This window comes from Natator depressus, chromosome 1 (genome assembly GCF_965152275.1).
Source record: "Natator depressus isolate rNatDep1 chromosome 1, rNatDep2.hap1, whole genome shotgun sequence".
In the NCBI taxonomy this organism is placed as follows: domain Eukaryota; kingdom Metazoa; phylum Chordata; order Testudines; family Cheloniidae; genus Natator; species Natator depressus.
In genome coordinates, this window is record NC_134234.1 from 298,199,256 (window position 1) to 298,223,677 (window position 24,422).

General features: G+C 41.4%; 1 protein-coding gene across 4 annotated transcripts in view; it reads right to left on the bottom strand.

Annotated features, from left to right (window-relative positions):
* Positions 1 to 24,422, bottom strand: part of DOCK4 (dedicator of cytokinesis 4) — a 412,625-nt gene that overhangs the window by 386,975 nt on the left and 1,228 nt on the right. The window lies entirely within an intron of this gene.

Here is a 24,422-nt window from a genome sequence, read left to right on the forward strand (position 1 = left end):
AGGCCCCAGCTAAACTAACACCAGCCCTGGCAACTCCATTAAAATAGGGTCCCGACCCTCTTTAGGGTCCGGACCCACAATTTGAGAACCGCTGCACTAAAGTAATGGATGGCCACTGTTATGATATTGCCTCGCTATGCTTACCATCAAGATCTGATGAGACAAATGCATTACAGGAAGTTCAAATGGCTGTTTCACACAAAATGCACAGCAACTGAAGTAGTCTAAGAGTGCAGACTCTGCTCGAGCGATTTAATTTCTTCTTATAAAAAACATCAAAGTTGAGAAGGCAGAAGATGAACTAATATCCTACATTTGCAAACGGAACAGAAAAACAGAAGCAGGTGGTCAAGTAGCTAAGCTGGTGCAGCATTTGGACAGTAGCCAAATGGCCTGAATTCAATCCTCACTGAGGTCACTAGTGTCTCCCTCAATGCACACAGCTGTATTATGGTTACTTTACACTTCTAAAACATGTTTGTGACAAGACAGAACGCAAAGCAGATTAAACTGCGTATTTAAATTCACGAAGGTTAACTCCAGAATAGACTTCAAAAATTACAATTCCAGCAATTAAAAGTTCTCCACAGTCGTTCATCAGTGAAAAAGGTATTTAGCTAATGTTATGGGCATTTGTTACACTGTTTCCACACATGATTCATGCTAATACAAGTTCTCATCTCACATCACATTCTCTGTAGAGGCCCTTTGTGGTAGCATCTGAATACCAAGGGTGTACATACATATGTACAGGCACATACCCCTCTCTGTTCTCTAAATAAAACTGCTTGCCAGAGCTTTCTAATCTTCCAGAGCACTCTCTCTAAACAGCAGCCTAGTGAATGTATGACCTCAAAAATCCTACAAGCTGAGTATAATCAATCCTTGTTCAACTTGCCCATTCATTATATTTTACACCTTAAGCACCCCATCCCACCCCATTTTATTTTATAATTCCTACTTTTGGCATATAAGATGTGTAAATCCCCTATATTTCACAGTTTTGAAATAAGGCCAGAAAGGCATCACTGTATTGTATGAGTAGTCAGGGAGTTATAATTTTTTGCACACTGAACAGGAGGTTTTTCTTGTAACAAACAAAACACGTTTCAGTAGGATCATTTGCACCACTTCAAAGCTGACCTGCAAATGACTTTCCATTAGCACTAGGATTCTAAAGGACCCCACTACTCAGGTTAAGAGTCAGTCAGTATAGTAAAAGAATATTCACTTTCCCCACCACTTTTTTTTTTTTTTTAAAAACACATCAACCCTAACGTTGTGTTGTTGTCATGTATATGTTAGGTGAACTCTCTGGATCCTGCAATGTCAATTAAATATTGTCTATTCCTTATATAATGCAATTCATAGACAGCCAATGAAAAAACAATTGAGTATACAACCTGGAAATATGACTATCTCCTTGCCTCTCTTCATTTTGCCACTCTTAGGGCACAATACAGTGGTCCTTACTCAGACAAAACTTCCCAGGTGACTTTTTAGAAGTGAGAATTTTGCATTGTTAAGTATGGAAGAACCAGAAAAAGAATGCAAGTCCCTTTCACTGTAAGCTCCATAGGACAAGGATCATATCTTTCTCTGCTTTGACCAACACTAAGCACACTAGCAGCGCTCAAAGAAACAAAAGGAACTCTTGGTTGGAGTTACCATACCGCAGACTGAAAACTGCTTGTACCTACAATTTAACCATACCTTCAATATAAATGAACACATGAACTGGTTAAACCTGACCCGTCAGGCACAATGTGCAAATCTGGGAACCTCATCCACAGCTAAGCACAGGGCCACGAAAATCAGAAGTGAATCAGGTATTCCAAACAAAAACAAAACACAAAGTCAAGGACTGACTGTGTTTCAATGATGTCTAGCTAGTTCTCTAAAACACTCAAAAAAAGAAACCCCAGGTGCTAGATTGTTTGGAAATTAACACTTGAGATCCAGTTCCACCAATGCCACATAATCCTTCCCATTTGTCACCCTGTCTGAATTACACCACCCAGGCAGCATGGGTATTAGAGGAAGGCAGACAATAGAGACAACGCAGAGCCAGAAAGCAGCAGGCACCATGAAAAGGTAGAGAATTGGTGGGGCAGAAGCAGCCCTCAAGAAAGACAGTCCCTTGAGGATGACCCATCTAGTGGGATTGAGGGGTCCGAAAGAGAATGTGGGTTGGGGAAGGAGCAGGTGCAAAGAGAAAGCCCCCAGGGGAGAGGGCCCTAGAAGAGTGGCCGGTCTAGTTAGGTGCAGGAACCAGGAGGTGGGAGCAAGCTGGAAACTAAGGAAGGAAGAAGACATTGACCACTCACAAGACGGGCCTCAGATCCAGTAAGCTCCAAATGCTTGGCCAGACTTGCAGGGCTTTGTCTCTTCATGCAGTGAATGAAGCGAGGACAAATACTAGTATGATGTATGGAGGAGAAGTGAGAACCTGCACAAGCACTCGCCAGACTTCTGTGGATTCCCCTCCAATCCTGGAACACCCTTCCCCAACTCCCAGGACCATAGGGGGGTACAGTCCGTCAGAACCCACTCTAGCCACCACCCCCATCATCCACCACTCTCACTCCACGCCTCCCAGTGCTCTGCAACCACATCCTGTAACCTTCTCTCAGTCACCATATTCCTTGTTCCATGCACCCTCCCAGACTCCTCTCTCCTTCTTTGAGTCCCGCAATGAGCTCCTCCTAAGCACTCCCATTCAATGTCCAAATGTAACTGCATGCCACTCCTGTGACCCTGTGTCATAGGGTCCCCACAGGCTTTCTCCCTCTTGAGCCTGCACCCTGTGTTTAGGCTGGTATAATAAAGAATCTTCCACAACTTCTTTTGCTGGATCACCTGAGTGTCTTTATTTACAGTGTTTGTGCACTTCCCAGATCCCCCAACAGCTAGTGCCCCACAGACCCTCCCCAGGGTCTCCCGGCTTTTGAGGGGTCCTTCTTTGGTAAGGAGACAGCAATACCACCCTCCTGTCTCCTTGCAGGTTAGCCTCCTCACTGAGATTTGCCCAGGGCTTTTATAGCCCTCTCATGCCTCAGCCCAGCTGTCACTACTTAGCTCAGCATGTTCCTCTAAGCCAGCCCTTGTTAGGGCTTGCAGCTGGGCTCCCTGCTGAGTACCTGCATCTCTACTCCTGGCCTCCTGGCCAGAGAGCAGGCTGCAGCCAGCATTTTGGCAGGGCCTTAAAGGAGTTTACTGCTGCCCTGCCATACCCCTTCATCGTCTAACCCTACCTATATCCATCTTTAGACCCCAATCCCTGCCCCAATGATTCCCCCACCAATTCCACTGTCCATGGTCCTGACCCTTCACATTTCCCATGTCTCTTACCCCCCAATTCATGCCCCCCCACACCTCTGGGTCAGCTCTGTAGCTGCTGCAGCAAGCCTGAAACCAACACAAGGTCAATTTATATTATAGGTGTTGATATGTACATTAACTGGTAATATTACTAGTTTACTTTTTACATTTGTGGCTTAAGTCCCCTACTAATCCTTCTAAAAATATTTATATGCAATTTCCCTTAGCAAGGCAAGTCATTTTGTTTCTAGGTGAAGGCATTTTGTATACATAATGAACAAAAACAAAAAACAAAAAAAACAAAACAAAAAAAGAACACATCCATAAAATACTCCTGGGAGAATTCTATGCCACTGCGCAATGCAGAATTTGTAGAAATTAATGCTGTGCACTCAGAATTTCCTTTCCCCTACAGAAATGGGCTGCAGTGCTGATAGCTGCCACTAGGGGCCACTGCATTCAGCAAAGCCTAGCTTGCACATAGAAGACATTGCTGTGCGGAGGGAGAGGGAGCTAGAGGATTCCTGGCAGCTGCAGTTCCCAACACGCCTTGAGGGAATGAGACGGCGGCACGAAGGAAACTCCATGCAAGCCTGGAACCTAGCATTAGGCTGTTTCTCCCTCTGGATCCGTAGGCTCTGAGAGGGAGGGGGACGGGTGTCTGGGTAAGGGGGGCCCTGCACCTGGGCTCTGGGGAGGGGGGGTACACATTCCTGGGTCAGGGGAGCCCCACAGATGGGCTACTGGTGGGAGCGGGGTGTGGGTATCTGAGTTGGGGGGCCCCACGGTTGGGTTCTGCGGAGGAGAGGGTTTGGGTATATTGGCTGAAGGGGAGGGTGGGAAAGGGGATAGAGAAACAGGAACTGGGTTGTCATACAAGTTTCTTTAACTTTCTACTCCTGGGGGAATGTGTGTGTGTCTGTATTGTTACAGACATACTTGCTGACAGGTATTTTTACATAAAATTACCAAAATAATAGAAACTGGCATGATTATGTAATGTTACATCGACAAATAAAATTTGCAGAATTTTAAAATGTTGAGCGCAGAATGTTTAATCTTTTGGCGCAGAATGCCCCCAGGAGTAATAAAACTCTTCAGTACATTTTCAGATCACCATAAATGTTAAAGTTCCTTTTCCAAATTTTACCAAGCTTTCAATAACATGCTGTGTGTAAAGTTCTAGGAAGATCAGTTTATTTTTTGGAGAAACTGGTATGTGACTTAATTTTAAAAGAGAAAAAATGGGAAGCTTGCTTCAACCATACCAATGAAGAGCTAACTCTGCTCCATGGTAAATTCTGCTGTCCTGATTGCAGGTCAAGAGCCACAAAAGCCTGCCAGTTAAGAGCATAAAGTGCATTTCAGGAGGGGACAGTTAGAAAATTAAGAGGTTACAAAATGGGCTATATAGCCTCCTGTTTCCATCTCCCAATTTATAATAAGAATACACATAGTTCAGCAGTGCCAGTGTACCACAACATTTTATAGTAATGGTAGCAGCATTTCAAAGCCACATCTGAAGTCTTAGCATGACATGACTTTCACTTCCTTTGGGCTGGCATGACGTACCACCTTTTATGGTACCATGACGTACCACCCATATGCATGAACCCTCTTTCATATTGGGTAAGTCAACTTCCACTCAGAATTATGATACTCTAAAACAGTAAAAAATTTAAGATCCACATCAATACCATCGCTGAAAAATAATTATTTTTATAATAAATTATGTGTTTATGGGTATCTTGAGATGAAGTTCTCTGCAGAGGGTCACAAATTCTCCATGTGGTGAAGTACTACTTCTAACCTTTGGAACAAAAAGAGGTGTAAAGACCCACGTAGTCAAGCAGCTTTGTATTAGACACACATCTAAAAAGGCTCAAGAGATTCCTTTCTGAAAAACAGTTCTAACACCATGCTCACTAAATTACCTCCCTCTCTTCCTTTTCAGAGAGCGTGAAAAGAAAATGCCCATTTTTGCAGGTTCATCATCCAAAGCGATGCAGACATACTGAGCTGATTTTTTTTAAGCACTCTAGAGGAAAGCAAAAACAACACTCGCTACTATTAGCCGCTTAACTGTGTAATATTCAAATGTTTCAGAGATCCAAGGTACAAACCTCCAAGTAAAAATAATAAATCAGAAAAATTAAAACAAAATTGTATATTTTCAAACTCACACAAAGTATCATTACATAACAGAATCCAAGATTTTAGCCCTCTTCTATGATTTCTGCATTTTGGTCAATTTTATCATGGTTCCTCTCTTTTCCACATCTGGCTGATCACTTTTTGATGGGGCTCAACAGCAGGGAGGATCATCAAGTTGAAATCTCAGTATGATAATGGGTTGGAAGCGAGTTCAGCAGTTGAGACTGGTAGAGCAGAAGGGTTGGGATAATACCCGTCAGGGTTGTAGACCAGTTTCCATCATCATTATAATTCTCTCACACACTCACACCTCACCAACCAAAAGAAAACGTTTGCCTTCTAAAGGAATTTTAAATGGAGGGCAAAGAGATGCTTTTGAATATATGTGAAACTCCATTTACAATTATTCTAATTAAAAGGAAAGAAAAACAGTCTTTTAGGAAGATAAAAAAATATGTGCAATTATGAACTTCTAATCTTAGTTCTAAAATGATATTTTATACTGATATTCAAGATAGCTAGTACTTCAGTAGCTCAAACATTGTGCTGGGTCCAATGTAATTTTTCTTGTTTTATATATGAGTTAAACAGTTTTATGCATTCTTAAAAATATAATCCACAGAAGAGCACAATTCCCCTCATGTCAGGTCTGAGAAAATGGAGTCAAGTACAATTGTGTATCCCAGAGAAAGTTAGGTTTTCCAGCAGTTGTACAGTGTAACTGATATTAACTCAATACAACAAACAAACGTCACTTCTGGACAATAACTCTTGCTCTTCTGAATTGTGTTCTATTATAATTTACCAAGAATTTAGTTGTGGGGCAGCTCTTTTATAATTAAAGTGGCTACTGTTTTACTGTCCTTACAGAATCATTTTGTATAACACACAAAAATCTTTGAATAATATTCTGTTCATTTAAAAGCCAGGAAGAGATAATTTACAAACATTTCAATAGGAGAGGATTTGGATTTTTAAAAAGCCTTAAAATTTGTTGTACATGTAAGCACAACATGTTCTACAGGTAAACCACAGAGCCTCTAAAATTAGCCATTGACAGAATTTAAAAAAAAAAAAGGATGCTTTATCTGTACAATAAAAAGTGACAGTATTGCAATATCTTGGTTAACTATTTCAAAAGATATTTAAGTGGGTTTGTTTTTTCATTGGTTTTCTTCTTAAGCAAAATTAAAAAAAAGATACAGACATTTTCTTTCTAACTAGCTAGGATACAGGAGGTATTTCATTTGCCTTGTTTGTTTTTAACTTGGATTCATTTCCCCCTTCTAATATTGATTCCTATTTTGAAGTGGAGTAGAGCAAAGAACACTATGGAACTTTTAGTGTGCAACAGCAGGATTCACATAGACACTTAGTGTGCGGCAGGCCGGTAAAGGACAGATTTACACCCCAGCTTGCCGTCAGCTAAGTGTTTGTGTAGATGAGAATATGCTACATGCAAAAGTGGTCACTTGGCAATTTAGCTCTGGTGAGACTTTAGGGGCAAAAAAGGTTTTTTTGTTTCCATGTAGTTATGTAATTTGTTTCGCTCTATTGAGAAGGTTGATAAAGGCGATGCTTTCATACTAATGATGGTGATGGTTTTCATTATGTGGGCACTTTGTGATCCAAGGACCACTTGGTGCCAACTAGCAGATGGCATAGGTTGCGTATAGAGTTTTACGGGGATCCTGTGGGTCAGATATATACATAATAATTCACTAAAGGGTGGCATCTGAGGTCTCTGCCAAGAGCCAGTAGCCTAATGGTCATCCTAATCATTATGAAATGTATGTAAAGATAATATTTAAGGAATTGAGTGTCTATATTGAAAATCATGTTCTTAGGGCAGATAATCAGCAGTGACATGTCTCAGACAGGTTCGTTTCAGGCAGGGGATAACAGGCACTTACCTCCCTGACTGGTCTTTGTGTATCTCACAGTGTAGGCCTCTGAGCCAGATGCAGATTAAGAGACTATGAAATCTAAAAAAAAGAGTATGCAAGAACAACCAACAAGCAGGAAGGCATCCTGTTTATGAATAAAGACAATGAATTGTTCGGATATATCTGAGGATGCAAACAGACATCCTGCATCTTTCACAAAAGAGGCAAGCTGACAGTATGACTTGTCTCATGAGAGGAAGTTCACAGGCCAAGCCTGTCTGTAAAAAGCTGGAAAGACATTGGGTGATATTTGCTCTCTAAGGGCTTGTCTACACTACCCGCTGGATCAGCGGGCAGCAGTCGATCCAGCAGGGGTCGATTTATCGCATCTAGTATAGACGCAATAAACCGACCGCTGAGCGCTCTCCCATCAACTCCGGTACTCCACCAGAACAAGAAGCGCAAGTGGAATCGACAGGAGAACATCAGCTGTCGACTTACTGCAGTGAAGAAACCACGGTAAGTAGATCTAAGTATGTTGACTTTAGCTGTGCTATTCACATAGCTGAAGTTGCGTATCTTAGATCAACCCCGCGCGATAGCGTAGACAAGCCCTCAGACATGAAAGTATATCGTTAAGTAAGTCCAGATTCTAGAATGCACGTTATGATTTTATTTTATATGTAACCCTTTGTTTCCAATACTTCTATTCGCTATCACTTGAACCTCTATGCTTGGTTAAATAAATATATAATTGATTTCACTATAAACATATCTAAGTGTCTGGTGGAGTCAGGGAGCTGACCCACACCAGGCTCACGCATGGCTTCCTCACACTAAAGGCAGATGGTACTCCAAGGAAGTATCACACCCTTGCACAACAGGAGATGGACAGATACCACACAATAACTTAGCAACAGCCTTCACCCAGTGATGATGATTTGAGGCTGCTACTGGCCTAGGTTGGATTTGAACCAAAGATCAAGGGGCGAATACCCCTCTCTCCTATTACCTTTTCCCCGCTCCCTGTGCAGTTCCTTACAGAGACCAAGACAGTATTGTTAAACAACAAGTCTTCATCTGCATACCTCATGCAATCAAGAAAATGTAAATCTGTAGTGTTATTTCTTTAGTGGGGAGGCAATTAATCAAAATCTGATATCTGACTTGTATACTGCAAATGATCACCTTTTTTATCAGATACACTTTCTACAAAGTGTGTTACATAAAGAGCAGCAAGTCAGTTTGAGGGGTTTTAACATCCTCAACATGTGGCCCTCAGATACTAAATCACAGGCGGGGGAATGAAAAGCCACTAAATCCAGGAGGAAGCGAGGGCATGGCTTCTTCATGCAGGAGGCAATGACGAGATGTGGGTAGATAATCAGCTACTCTAAAGTATCTACTCTCTCCCAAACCTACATGGTTTTAGTAGGAAAGTTAGCACTGATCCAACTAGCATTATCTTACCTGCTTTTCCCTCACTCTATAATGTGAATCCCCCCAAGAAAGAAAACACACACACACACACAGAATAGGTTAATGCCTGTTTGAATTTTCATCAACATCTCAAAAAGATGTTGCATAATAAGTCTAAAAAAGAAGTTGTGTCAATAAAACAGAAACAGTTCCCTACAAAAATAGCTAGATGTGTCTTACTAGCCCTGTGATTGCAGTGTAATTTGTTGTCTATGTGGCAAGAGAAACAAAAGGGTTCTATACACTTCGCCATCATGAGTCATGGCATTTATTTTTAATCAACAAACAAACAAGGAAATCTTGATTTCCCCCCAGAAACAGAAAGATGAACCTTAGCATTTGTTTTGGGGGGAGGAATTTGTTATTTGTTTTCAGAGAAAGGACAAGTTACAAGCGCTAATCACATTGATATTTCATAATAAATACCATACGTCTCCACTCTTCCACAAGGGTTTCGGGCCAGCTTCCACTGTAAATCATGGAACAACCATGAGAATTAAGGATTGTCTAGACTAACACTGTGGTCTAGCAACAGACGAACATACTGAGGAAAAATAGGGGTTATCCTAAGCTCAGTTCCTAGATCTTGGGCCAAGAGGGTCTGAAAATGCTGTGGAAGGAATGTATTTAGACAAAGGGATTGAGGGAATTAAAGAAGGGAGTGTCTCATTACAATCTATAAATTCCTTACCAGACAATAAAGTCTCTTGACAGGCTCCAGGAGGATTGCCACAAGCCATCCATGACAGAGAAAGGGCATGGGGTAATTACAAGGGTAGTAGAGGAAGAGTTGAAAATAGGCAGAGAGATCCCCTTCCAGAACTATGGAGGTATTACTGGGCAATAATAATGCCTAGAAAGCTTCACCTTGTGAGAAGATGCAATTCTGATGATTCAAGGTTTTTTATAGCTACTGCATACTCCGCAAAAATCAAATTTAATTAGAAAGCAATGGGATAAAACTATGAACTCCACCTTCCATGTTCAAAAGACTAGGACAGCTCATTTAAAAGTACTTCAACTCAGAATACGCTGGTGAAATGTGGACAGCTGAAAGGTGCTGGGAGTATTAAACCCATGCTGCCTTCACTTTGACTTGGCTCTGCCCAATTTATTTGTGTTATTTCTATGAACTCTTGCTATTGCTGACAGGCTGTCAGACCTTTAATGTGGAGATTTATGTCGATATATCTCCACATAACTTATTCTGCATTAAGAGTAAATACAAAACATTTCCATATCATTAAAATTAAACGGATTCACAAGTTTTAATTTTCAAGTTACTTGTCAGCTTGCTATTTTATCAGCCACAGTCTCATTACAGTGAAACCTGTTTTAGTGACCAACAAAAAACAGTTGCTAAATTAGCATTCAAAGTAAGAGCTAGGACAGAGTTGTGCTCAGGACATCTGGAGACACTTTGAGGCAGTTTCTTAAGATAGAAGACTGTCTACTAACCCTCATCTCTAGTATAAGTTTCATCCCATTTATAGGAGTGAGGAGCTTATTGCTGTACCTGCTCAAAAAGTGATTTTCTCAGATGTACTTAGCTGAACAGCTTAAGGCTGAGACAGTACCTGAATTGCGTCGCCACCAAGAAATAACTCCAAGTGCTGTGTGACAAAGTTCCTCCTCTGCCTTGGTGGGTCCTGCACTTATTGGCAGATTTGCTCGCCTCAGAGGTTCATGGCAGCCCGCAGTTTGGCCACTTTCGTGGCTCAAATCTGCCGTTCACTCAGTTAGCCTCATCACTAGCCTGCATGGGGAAAAGGAAGAACAACAATTCCCCACAGTCTCTGTTGATCCACCTAGTGCATCGGGGAACAGGCCAGAGACCTTCCGCTCTGGTGGAACCCACAGCGCAGTTCAACTCCTCCGGTATCAAGTAGGGAGTTGGGGGGATGGAGGGAACCCGGCCTTCCCTCTACTCCGGGTTCCAGCCCAGGGCCTTGTGGATTGCAGCTGTCTACAGTGGCTCCTGTAACAGCTGCGTGACAGCTAGAACTCCCTGGGCTACTTCCCCATGGCCTCCTCCCAACGCCTTCTTTATTCTCGCCACAGGACCTTCCGCCCGATGTCTGATGCTTGTACTTCTCAGTCTTCCAGAAGTATGCCTTCTCACTCTCAGTTTCTTGCACCTCTTGCTCCCTCACACACACCACAAACTGCAGTGAGCTCCTTTTTAAACCCAGGTGCCCTGATTAGCCTGCCTTAATTGATTCTAGCAGCTTCTTGATTGGCTGCAGGTGTTCTAATCAGCCTGTCTGCCTTAATTGTTTCCAGAAAGTTGCTGATTGTTCTGGAACTTCCCTGTTACCTTACCCAGGGAAAAGGGACCTACTTAACCTGAAGCTAACATATCTGCCTTCTATTACTCTCCTGTAGTCATCTGGCCCGACCCTGTCACAGCTGCAAAAAGATGCATTGGTAGGCAGCACTCAATCCAATGAGTCATTGCTAAGACTACAATTTAGTCACGGGTATTTTTAGTAAAAGTCACCAACAGGTCACTGGCAATAACCAAGAAGTCATGGCCAGTGACCTGTCTGTGACTTTTACTCAAAATACCCCTAACTAAATCTTACCTGCTGTGCATGTGTCCCAGGGCCCTGCTGCCACTGCTACTCCTGGAGAGGGTGGGGGGAGGTGGCCCATGGTCCTGCCGCTGCTACTCCAGGTGGGGGTGGCCCGTGGCCCTGCCACCACTGCTGCTGCTCTCCTGAGTGGGGGCAGCCTGGGGCGCTGCTGCTGCTCCGAGAGCGCTGTTCCAGAGCAGCACTGGGACCTGTTGCCTGGGGCCACCGGAGCAGTGGCCAATGCGGCTGTGGAAGTCACGGAGGTCCCAGAAAGTCACAGAATCTGTGACTTCCGTGACCTCCGTGAAAGAGTCGCAGCCTTAGTCATTGCTGCCAGCGGATACATAGGGCACTGTTTTTTCTTTTAGATAAGTTGTAAAATTAAGATCCTGTTCATTTTTGGTCATTAAAGATACTCTAGAACATTGTTTTGTTTCCAACCCACAAGTAGGCATGTTACCCTTGGCGTAACAACTTCTCTTACTGGGTAATTACATTCTGACTATTTACTTTTCTCTGCATGTTCAGACTGATAGGCTATTCTGAATTTCCTCAACCGTTGTACCATATGGTGCTGAAGTGAACTGTGCCAAAGCTTCCATGTTCCACCCAAGAGTTGTTGTATATCAATAATGGGTGATGGAAACCCCCATCTGTATTTTATTAAGTGTTTTTGGACTACATACACTGATTGTGCATTAAAGGGTATTAAATAATTTAAATTCATGATATTTTGTATAGGGAGTTAGGAGAACCAAAGACATACACATTAACATTCCAGTTGAGCTCTGTAACTAAAAGCCTATTTAATACATTTAACCAGCAAGTGAGAATTTTTGGTGAAAATGTTAGTTGGCCAGCAATGGGTTCAATGAATTTACCACTGCTAGTCTCAAACCATGTGACCTTTCCTTATCAACCTCACTCTACCCATCCACGACTTTTTATTGATGAATCCAGACCGTTAGGCATCCGTGATATTGGTGCAGACTGCTGTTCCTGGTCTCTGCAAGCTGCTGAGCTACTACTATATCCCAGTCATTATGCAGGACTATGAGATTACTCAAAAGAGGACAAGAGCATGAATACATATTCATTCAAACTGAAATTCTTCTTCGAAAAAACCCACAGGCTTGCATAATGAATGATGCCAGTGTTCTGAAGTTTAGCTCTATTTTTATTAAGCAAGAACAGGGAAAAAAACTGGCATTTGTTTAGGAGGAAGTAAAAACATACAAATGAAGATGTAGGCCCAAATTTAACCTCTCTCAGTGACCCTTTGATAGAAGTGAACCAAACATTGCAATTATAAGTTGTTTAGTCCAGGCTTGAAAATTCCACTCAGCTACTCACCAGTAGCAAGTAGGAACCTTTTCCCTGCTGAGTTGAGGGGCCTGTGCCATCAGTTTCTGAACAATGTAAGCTTTCTTTACCCAAACAAACAAAAAAAAGTTTCTAGCCTTCAGACTTTAAAGGAAGTTTCTGAACATGACCAAATGTAGACAGTCTTCTTGAGTCTGCAGACAGACCAAACTAGGGGCTGTCTATTGCTCATGGCTAAGCCCAAGCAGCAGCAGCAAAACTGACAGCAGTCACTTCACCTTTTCCGCTGAAAGGCATGAACAGCAGCAGAGGCCAACACTCTTCACTGAGATTAAGGATCCTAAAAAACAAAGGTTGGCAGGAGCAATGGAGAAGCAGAGCTTTTTCTCCTTGCTACATCTCAGAGGAAGCTTGAGTCTTCGGTGTTTCAAAGAGAGAACTTTCTCCTTTTCCACAGCCAGAAGAGGGGATTGCAGATTTTAACAAATAATTAAGGTGAAGGTGAAGGGTGAAGCAAAAAATGAAGCTTTCAAGCAGAGTCCATGGAGAGCATCTTGAAAAAAAAAATCCCAGCAAATGGTTGCAGGGCTGCACTTCTCAACATTATCCTGCCTCTGGACTTAACTGGTGGGTGCCCTTCATTCATATCAGCCTCAGATTAGTAGGTTTAATCGTAATGCTGTTAAATCTCTAGTAAGTTTGTCAAGATCTGATTTAGATTCTGTAAAAAACTAGAAATATACCCAGCAAAATCTAAACAATAGTGAGAGAATTTTTAATAGATCACGAAGCTGCTATGCCTTCAAAGATCAATTTATTTGTACTTGGAAATTGGCACTTATGCTTTACTGAAGATTTACAAGGGACAGACAACAGAAAATAACTCAATTTTTTCATTTTTCTACATCTTGAACAATGTTGCTTCTCCAGTGGATTGAAATAAATTTTCAAATGATTATTTTCTTAACAAGTGCATATGCAGTCTTAACTACACACCAGATTAATTTAACACAACTGAATAATTTGTCTACCTTTTTCTTTTAATGTAATTTTGAAAAAAAAAAACTTAAATATATAAAGAAGTTCACGCCACAAGATTATGAAAATCAATTCCTGAATAATTAAGTGTGCTACATCTCCAGTTACTTTAGTAATTAGAAATGACTAGTCTCCTGAGAATCTAACAATAATGCTAAAAATATTTTACTATGTATTCAGCTGAGAAAAACTACAGTAAGTCTGTGTGGTCAGCTACTATGCCTTCCCTTATTTAGGTGGGGAGGGAAAGGGTAAGGCAGTCCATTTGTTCAACACAGCTGAATATGTAGAACTATATCTGGCCCCGTAAAAGAGGAATTTTGTTTGCTTTAAAAGTCTTCTGTTGTTCCAGGGGGAAGAAAGGATTTCACAGAGTGATGACATTTTGGCTCTTGTTACAATGATTAATTATTCTCATTTTTTTCTTATTGGGGAAATAAGTGCAGATAGCGAATGGACTCTAATCTGCCTTGCACAGTACAACGTAAGAAGGAAACCACCAACACTTCTATTAATTGTATTTTTTAATGATTCTTACTCTATTTTTGTCTGGGAAATTTTACAAATTTGACAAAAAAAATTGTATAAAATAACTGAAGAATGATTCAAAAGTTTCTAACATCACTAATAGTGAATAATGTGTTTTCCCTAATTTATTAGCCTTATTAATAGAGGTTCAGTGAATTAAATGCAGTACATAACATGCCCATGAATTTCAAGTTTCTGCTACACTACCAAACTCAGTAGTTACTCTTTAGTTTGCTGTCACAAACTAGAAATACAAAAATAAAACCACTGTCATTTACACAAATAAAATAAATGGAGCAATTTGAACTTCCAGTTAGCAAAGAGGACTGCAAATCAAACTCTTTAACCTCTCTGTGCTAGCAGAAGTGCCCATTGCTCAGAATGGGTGTTAACAATGGATGCAGTTGGCCATGGCTGGCTGCAAATGTAGGTGAGGACAAGGCATGAGCAGCACCATTTCAGAAATCATGGGTAAACTTTGTTGACCTGCATGCATCATTGCTAGAAAGTCATTTTTATTGGCAGGTAGGGTCCTTGAAAGAAAAATGATCATTGTTAATTAGCATTATTCCTTATAACAGTCACCCTTATCAGTTGTAAAAATGTATAGTTACAGCTTACATACATACATCTGTGGACAATTTAGTTTAATGGGATGAATTGGAGAGCAGGTTATTGCTCATGAAATCAGAGATAACATTAGGAACTCCACAGATTGACAGTATAAAAGAGAAGTTACTTCATCCAAAAATAGGAAGTTATTACAATGGGGAATTCATATCATTGTCTTTACAGAGGACTCAACTCACATTTTAAAAAAATCCTCTTTTTATTAAACTGTACTGTTATCCATTCAAACAAATAATATTAACAATATTTTAACACAATAAAATATAACTATTCAACAAATGTCATAGTCTATATCATAAGAGAAACCAGTTGATTTTCATTACTGTTTGTATAATACAAAGCAGTTTCTGTTGTGTTCTGAAGAGAGTCTGGGTTGAGGCAGTTGTCTTTCATACAGCTCATGTAAGGACATTGATTAGTTTATACTCAGTACTACAGCCTCTGGTGTGATAAACACTTATTTTCCCGAGAGAAAGTGTCTTGTATATTCTCTGCTCATTACCCCTACCTAAGTGGAATAAAGTACAGACTACTTTTTTTTTTTTTTTTTTGGCAAGGCTAACCTATTTTTGAGTAAAAGATGTTAGATACATTTTAACCCTACCAACAGCGATACCAGCCCTACCCTGGTGATTTGGGTCACCATGGATAGAATTTTCACATAGTTCCGATTACTTACATTTTTGGACAGTCCTGTAGGAGCTGTTTCTGGGTTTACTCCTTCAGCAGGTGGGGCTCAGCTCCAGTTGTTAGTTTATATGAGGTTGTGTGAGTTCAATACAAATTATTAAAGAAGAATGATTTTCTTTCCTATTTTCTGCTCCCTAGAACACAGACCAATCACACATTTAAAAAGAAAGCTGCTCGTACCGAATACTTTCTTCTTTCTCACTATTGTTTTCAGTGTTTAATGGAACACTACAATCACTGGCTCAGTTAGATAAAAAAACATCAAACACAGACAAGCTGTGACAGGATCATCAAAATAAAGCACCTGAAAAGGCACTTGAGTCCATTTCTCACGTACCCTTTCCTCCTCTGCTCGGGAAAGGGATGGGGACAGGCAAGCTTATCACTTATGCATTAACTTTCATGAGATCAACCACTTAAACCCCCAAACACTGAAAAGACACAGATACTTGATCTAGTCAATTTTTAAAGGGAGTTAGAAATAAGTTTAAGTACTATACCTTCCTCCATGCCCTCCTGTCCGTTTTTGTGATTTTACAATCACATTTCCCTACCTACTGTTTGTTCCCCTTATTGTTGCTGTGTGAAAAAACACTAACTCAGTGCACACATCAGAGCACAAAAGTAAACAGATATTTTCCCCTCTACTCATTCACAGGTAACAATCTTAGCTGTTACATGAAACAAAGCAGGTAACAATTTTCAGACAGAAGTGTGATCTTTAAAGCGGACAGTGTTTCTCAACAACTGCAACCAAAGGAGGAACATCCAGTCAGCTTCAGCAGCTATTTTTCCTGACCCAGTCCAGGTGGTTTGTAGTAGAGTTAGGGCTCCTTCAAGAGCATAATTCTGCATCTATTTCCATAGCAGCAATGATCACTTTCACTGCATAAATTATATTTTACATGGCCTCATTTTCTCGTCAAGAAAAAACTGTTTACAAATTACAGGATCTAAGGGTACCTTTCCTTGTCCCTGATGCTAGGCACTTAGCAGACTAATATTTGTAGCTCCCAAATCCTTGGACAGACTCCTCTGCAACACCTGGAAGTAGGATCAGCATGGTCTTCAAGTGAAGAGTTTCAGGTGGCCAAGACCCTAGAAACATCAGATCCCTGCCTTCTCCTTCATTTGGAGAACTATAATTATTATGGAGAAACCCTATTTTCATGGAGCTCTAACTAGTTTAGCCCCTTCAATCTTTTTCACTTAGAGATCTGAAACGGTAGCAGCTTGACATCCAAAGATCCGACACAGGTGTCAGGTCAGTGTGGCACTCCTTGGAGCTTTCATTCTCCATACACCATCCACATGTCTTTCAGTTGTTAATTGTGCATAGTTTCTGCCAACATCTATGTTTCCTAATATGTTTCTCTAGGAAAGAGACTATTGGCAAAGATGCTTCCAAGCTGCTTATGTGACCAAGGGCATAAAACATGATAAAACTAGGGACTGAGTTGTACGGTTTTTATGTGGTTAATACTGCTACTGTCACCAATGTGAGAAACCAAAAGACACGAGTTGTCTAGAAGGAGAATAATTTCTCCAAAATGTGAAGATTTTTGATACCTGGGAATGCGGGAGGCAGAAATCACATGAAGGCAGCCCCAGCAAAGTGAAGAAGAGCATATAGATAGAATGCTTTATTTAAAAAGCCAAAACAAATAAACCTTTCACTGATGCAGTCACATGCAAAGATAACTTGTTAACAGTCACAAGAGAACACAATAAGAACTCCCAGACCAACAGAAAGGGAAGCAAGTCCCTCCCAGTTCAATCCTTCGCCACAGAAGAAGCCTGAATAAACAGACAGGCCTTGTAATGAACCCAAATGATCAAAATGTTCTGGCTGTCAGACCCAGGGGGAGAAAGGAAAGAAAATTCCAGAGTCGAATTTCCACTGAAAATACCTTGTCGTCCACTGCTCAAATCTAATGATTGTCGGCTCAAGCGTTCCAGCTGATCTTACCTGTCAGACTGTCTCTTTCCCGAGTTTTCCCTAAGATACACAAGCACCCAAATCATGAAAGGCTTTATAGACCAAAACAAACATTGAATTATAGTAAGAAATAAGTTGGAAGTCAGTGCTGTAGCTGGAACATGGAAGATATACGTTCTTTGCATGAAATACCAGATAGACAAAGACATGGATATCATGGTGAGAGCCACGTCTAATTAAGAGAGTTCACACCCTATTAGTCAGAAAAGGTGGGAGGAAATAATTGTAGCCACACCTGCTATTTGAACATCCAGAATTCAACAGGACCTAGTAACAGAAAAGTAAGCATAATTTCAAGAAGGGAGTTATCACTTCTGTCACTGCCTTGGGTTATGTAACCCAGCATTGCCTCACTCATATTTGGATTAAGCTTTAACCAGTTAGTTCCCATCCACGCCTGGGCACTGGAAAGTTCACTACTGGCACCGACCAGGTTCCATGAAACAGACAGAGGTTAATGTCATCAGTGTACTTTTGGCACTGCAGCCAAAACATTCTCAGGTTCTCCCTTTGTAGCTTCACACATACCATGAACAGAAAAGATGACAGAAGAGAACTCTGCGACACCCCACATGAGATGCTTCAAGGCTGCAACTCTTTCACGGAGGTCACAGAAGTCACAGATTCCATGACTTTCCAGGACCTCTGTGACTTCCGCAGCTACAGCGGCTGATGTGGCTGACCCCAAGGCCGCCCCAGCAGCTGCTCCGACGGTCCCAGGAAACTGGTCTCGGGCGCTGCCCCAGAGCAGTGGTCAGGAAGCAGCGGTCAGGGAGCAGCAGCAACGCCCCAGGCCACCCCCACCCAGAGGAGGAGCAGCATCAGCGGTGGCAGGGCCCCGGTACACCCCCGCCCCCCCGGAGCAGTAGCAGCGGGTCCCGGGACATCCTTCACCCCTAGGAGCAGCAGCGTCCGCTGGAACACACCCTCTCCCCCTCGCCCCCTCACCAGCAGGTAAGATTTAGTTAGGGGTATTTTTAGTAAAAGTCACAGACAGATCACTGGCCGTGACTTTTTGGTTATTGCCGATGATCCGTCCGTGACTTTTACTAAAAATACCTGTGACTAAATCGTAGCCTTACTGATGAGCTATCACCCAATACTATTCTCTGGGTTGTTTTGTCACAGACACTTCGGGGTCAACAGCAGGGCCAGATTAATGCATAGGCAACCTAGACACCTCTGGCTGGTCTGGCTCAAATACTGCTACAGGAGTCAGCTCCACGGTAGCGCTACTTGTCCCACTGTGCACTGAGGTTTGGCCAACCAGCCTGGTGTCATGACAGAGTGGCAGGGCCAAAACTGAATGAATGGCATTGTGACCCCCATGCACCAGGTTGCAATGCTACTCCCTCAGTTTTGGCCCCACTGCCCTAACCCTTGTCATTACAGAGGATGGGCGGAGCCAAACCCAAACGGGCAGAGGGCGGGCCGTGCTTTTCCTCCTCATCACTGCTGTGCGGCCAGCACCTGCACTAGTACCTCAGCCAGACCTTTGGACGAGGAACTGCAATGAGGGAGCTGGTCAGGAGATGGGAGCCAGGGTTTGCCTAGGGCCCAGTGATCTGTTAATCTGGGTCTCATCAACAGTATTGAAGGCTGCTAAGCAATTCCAGAATCAGCACAGGTACCTAAGGTGAGATTTTCCAAAGATGACTTTGATATTTAGCAACACAACTTCTATCATTTCAATGGGAGCTGTGTGGCTAAATCTCCTAGCCAGCTCTGAAAATCTCAACCCTGATCTTTGTCCTTCACCAATATCATGGGTTGAACATGTTCTGAGCTGAAAAGTTTATTTAAACTTGGATCAGTAAAAAATGGTTTTAAATACAGAAAGTTATGGGTTAAACTTAAGTCTGACAGAGCATGGGTGCTGTATGAATAATCCACTGGGCAACAGCTCTTTAGAAAATCCTGATGGGGCCCAACAAATGAAGTGACATTAAGTAAGATGAAAATATTTTAAAAATGTAAAATTATTGCGTTATGGACATATCTGAAATTTGAGATACTACCTGGATATAAGAATGCGGAATTCTGGTCATTGGTTTTATTTGTACACTGTCTTTGTTGTGTTAATTCTTTTGTGCTACACTGAATGGTAGTTCAGTTCTTAGTTTTGCCATGGCCATACTATGTGATTTTCAACAAGTCACTTAACCCCCTCAGTTCCTCCCTTTATAAAATGGAGACATTCACCCTTTGCACACTTTGTGAAGCACTGTGATTTATGGCTCAACAGCACAATATAAATGCCAAGTCCCTTTGGACTTATGTTATCTGTATGAGTTTAAAAAGTGCACCGTGCTATATCGAATGACTGCACTGTCTGGGTGAGCATGCTACTTGTAAGTGATACACTGTGTTTAGCTATTCTTAATTTTTCTCCAATTCTCCCTTCCTGTCTCACGCATGCCCCATAACTCCCCAGGCTAACATCAGCATTCAGTGACTAAATCAATATAAAATGATCATGTTCTAGAAAATGTAAGTATATTCTCAGATACAGTATTTATCAAACTAAAATGTTGACAGATCTGGCATTGTGCAGTATGTGGAATTATTTCTGGGGGGGAGGAGTAAATCTATTATTTATATTTTAACTACTTATTTAGCAATCAACTGAACTTCCTTTCTCCTCTTTAAGCAGCATGTACAGAATAAGCAGTGCATTTTCTTTAGTACAACTACAGGTCTCAGGTTTGCACCAAGCAGTAAGAATTGGCTTTGAAAGATGTGCCTACTCACTGATCTATTGTGTGCGAAATAGCCATAGCTATATAGCAGGGATCAACAACCTTTGGCACGCGGCCCATCAGGGAAATCCGCTGATGGACCAGGACGGTTTGTTTACTGTTAGGATATAGATATTTAGGCCTGTCTGTAAAGGCCTATACTCTAATCTAGGTGTATTCTTATCACTTAGCTAGTTATAGAGGTATAAAAGAAAGAATCAAAATCACTGTCTGCCGGTGTAAGGGTCTTCTCTTACTGTGACAGTCTGAGGCCCTGTTCTAAGGCTAAGATCTTTGGCTAAGCAGCAGAGGCAGCCATAAGCTGGGAAGCGAACTGGCATGCTGTTCTGAGAAGAGATGCAGTCCACCTATCAAAGAAGGAACAGAGTATCTTTGAATACAGCGTGGCTAACCTAGAGAGATGGACTTTAAGATTCGATGGGGGCAGGAGATAAAAGCCCACACATCCTTACATTCCAAACTAGTCACATTGAAATAAGGTGCTATAGGGCTGTTGGGAACACAATCCTGTCCTGATAATGCCTATCACCTCCAGAGAAAGGGAAGTGCCTAGAAGATGTAAAAGGAAATTTAGTTTGATAGCATCCTGTCTGGCAAGAACTCACTTATCAATAGCTGAGATGTGAAATCCTCATTTCTGTGTTGTTCTATCACTGTAGTCCCCATTTCCCTATTCTTTGTCTGCATAATCGCTGTCTGGTTCTGTGATTGTTTCTGTCTGCTGTATAATGAATTTTGCTGGGTGTAAACTAATTAAGGTGGTGGGATATAATTGGTTAAATAATCATGTTCCAATATATTAGGATTGGTTAGTTACATTTCAGGAAAATGATTGGTTAAGGTATAGCTAAGCAAAACTCAAGTTTTACTATATAGTCTGCAGTCAATCAGGAAGTAAGAGGGGGGAATGGGAACAGGGAATGGGGGTGGGGGAATTGGAATCATGTTTTGATAAGGGGGGGAAGTGGGAACAGGGACACAGGTAAGGCTCTGTGGTGTCAGAGCTGGGAAGCGGGACACTAAGGAAGGAAACTGGAATCATGCTTGCTTGAAGTTCACCCCAATAAACATTGAATTGTTTGCACCTTTGGACTTCGGCTATTGTTGCTCTCTGTTCATGCAAGAAGGACCAGGGAAGTAAGCGGGTGAAGGATTAAGCCCCCTAACATTTACCTGCAGCGTCCGCAGGTTTGGCCAATCACAGCTCCCACTGGCCGCAGTTCGCTGTACCAGGTCAATGGGGGCTGTGGGAAGCAGCAGGGGCTGAGGGATGTGATGGCTGCCACTTCCCACAGCCCCCATTGGCCTGGAATGGCGAACCGCGACCAGTAGGAGCTGCGATCAGCCAAACCTGCGGACACTGCAAGGAAACAAACCGTCAGGGTCCGCCAGCGGATTTCCCTGACGGGCCGCGTGCCAAAGGTTGCCGATCCCTGCTGTATAGTCTTGATCAAACCACTTCTGATACTTCTACAGCCGATTATACAGTGTGGTTCATGAAAGTCCAATGGGATCCAACTCCATTTGTGATTTGTGTAAGATGTTTACCAGATGCGTCTACCACTTTCAGATATACTCACAAAAATTCCGAAGTTGCACCTCTCCTACCCTCTCTTCAGACTAGGCTTTAAGTATTATTTGTAACTGGACAATGTTCTTTTATTGAGTATTGTTATCAGTTTGACACAGCAGCATGAGAAAACAGAAAAGAGTTTCCCCTCCCTAAACAAGAAAGAAAGGAACTTCTTGAATGAAAAATATACTGCATAGATCTTCATCAACAGCATCCTGGAGGACAACATATTGCAGATTCCACATGAAGGCAGAACATGAGAAAGATAAAACTGCCCCATACTAAACTGGGAGTAAACCTTAAGACAGTTTCCAACTCATAGCAGAAGATTAAGATTTTCTGCGAGTTTATATCTAGTAAACCTTGGTGCAAAGGTTCTATCACTCATAACTGACATGGTCCTAACCAAGTCAGTATGCAGTACCCATTATTAGTTGAATTGAGAGTAAAGCAACCTGGTCAATGAAAAGGAATCAAAAAGAATTCTCTGCAGCTAGCTGGCAGTAGTTTCATAAACATAGAAGATGGGGAAGATTGTGTTACTCATGTATAAAATACTGCTTACAGTGAGAGTCAGCCAGGCTATGCGAGTGAGCAACAGCCACCTGGTTACCAGCAGTCCCTCATTGCAACTAGGTGGCTGTTGCTTGGTTATTCATCCATTTTAGTATGCCACAGTAGAGGCATGGATCACACAGCATGTGCTGCAAAATTCAGATTGAAAATGCAGATGAGATTTGACATTGATCTGAGCCCTGCGCACTCATACAAAGGATACATATGTTTGGTACAACTAATCAGGATTCTCAAGGGGATTTTATAATGTACCCATTTTACCAAGGCAGTTTAGTATGCCAAAGTAACATAGAATAACTGTTCAGAAATACACCATTTCCTGTGATCGGAAAAGGAATAGTTTAAACAAGTCTTGAGATAGGATATTCGATTTTGAATATATAAAAATCATCTTCCTAAGAAGCTTCAGGAAATACACATAGGAGGATATTATACTATTTTCCCATATACCACCTCATCACTTTGTGTTGCAATTGCGGTTTAAGTATAAAAATTTGTCTCAGAGTGTTGTTCTTGCAAGGATAAAGATTATATAATGTAGACTGTAAAATACTGTTCCCAAAGCAAGTGAAATGGTTTCTGAGTTAATATTTCAGCAGTTTGTAATGATGATGCACAAACTGGATGAGGAGTATTTTGGATGGATTTTTGGAGGCAAGTGAAAAAGAAACATAGAACTGGTCATTACATATAAGCAGCAAAGGAAGCTTGAAGATCTTTATATTTGTTCTTGAGTCATCCAAAGGGGGTGGGGGAAACGGGACACTTACTGAGATTACAAGGATACTTCTCCAGCAGTCATAAGATTTCTGCAAACACTGGCATTCGCAACTAGATGCTCTTGGTTAAGTACTCAATCAAGACTTACTAGCACAGAAAAATTTGACTGAAGGATACTATTTAATTGTTCAGCAGCCACAGGCTAATTATTCAAATAATGGGGGGAATGATTTTGTTTTGAGTTTTATCGGTGGGGGGAGTAGATAAAAAAGCAGATTACTAACAAAAAGGAAGATATGCTTCAGCTGTGCAATATTCTCCTTCACTCAACAACAAAAAATGAGGGGAGTGCTGCAGCTTGAAATACTTGACTGGTAATATCCTACATGCCATTCCAGGAAATCCCAGAGTGGATTTTAAGCCTCTGCCCATCCTCATAAAGAAAGCGGACTGGAGGACTAATCGATATCTAGCAACCCAGCTGTGACCTGGCACATAAAGAACTCAAGAAAATAAATTATAGAGATCATCAGTGGGATTTAACACTTGGAAGACAGCAACATCTGGGATCAACTCCAAATGGAACATAGTCACATTGAATGAGTCTTGGCTCCTGTACTAATTGTTAAACAGAGCGAGATTACACACACACAAAGACAAAGTCTTTACGTTCCTCGTGGATTTTCCATAACATACACAACTCAATGTACAAATATAACCTGGATACACAGACAGTTTCTTGCAATGCCAATGATCTGCGAAGGAACTCAATTACATTTGTGTGAAATGGTAGCTATTGTCCGGGACGAGTCACCAAAGCCGATCAAGTATTAGTGGTTTTAATAGATGGTGTCAAAAACTACAATGAGTCTTTTTAATCACTTCATAAGTCAGTTTAATGGGCTCCAGAGTCCTGCCCTCAGGCGGAGCTGAACAAATAATAACCGAGTGCAAATGACTTCCACGAATGTCACTTTGTTTTGTTTTTACTAAAAAAAATAATAAAATAATAATAATAATAACAATAATACACACACACACAAACAAAAAATCCCAAACCCCACACACCATATGAAAGTAAAATAGATTTTTTTTCAACATTTATACAGTTAAGCTTTTTTTTTAAATAAAAAGTGTTATAGATACAATAGTGGGTTATTTCCCTATCAA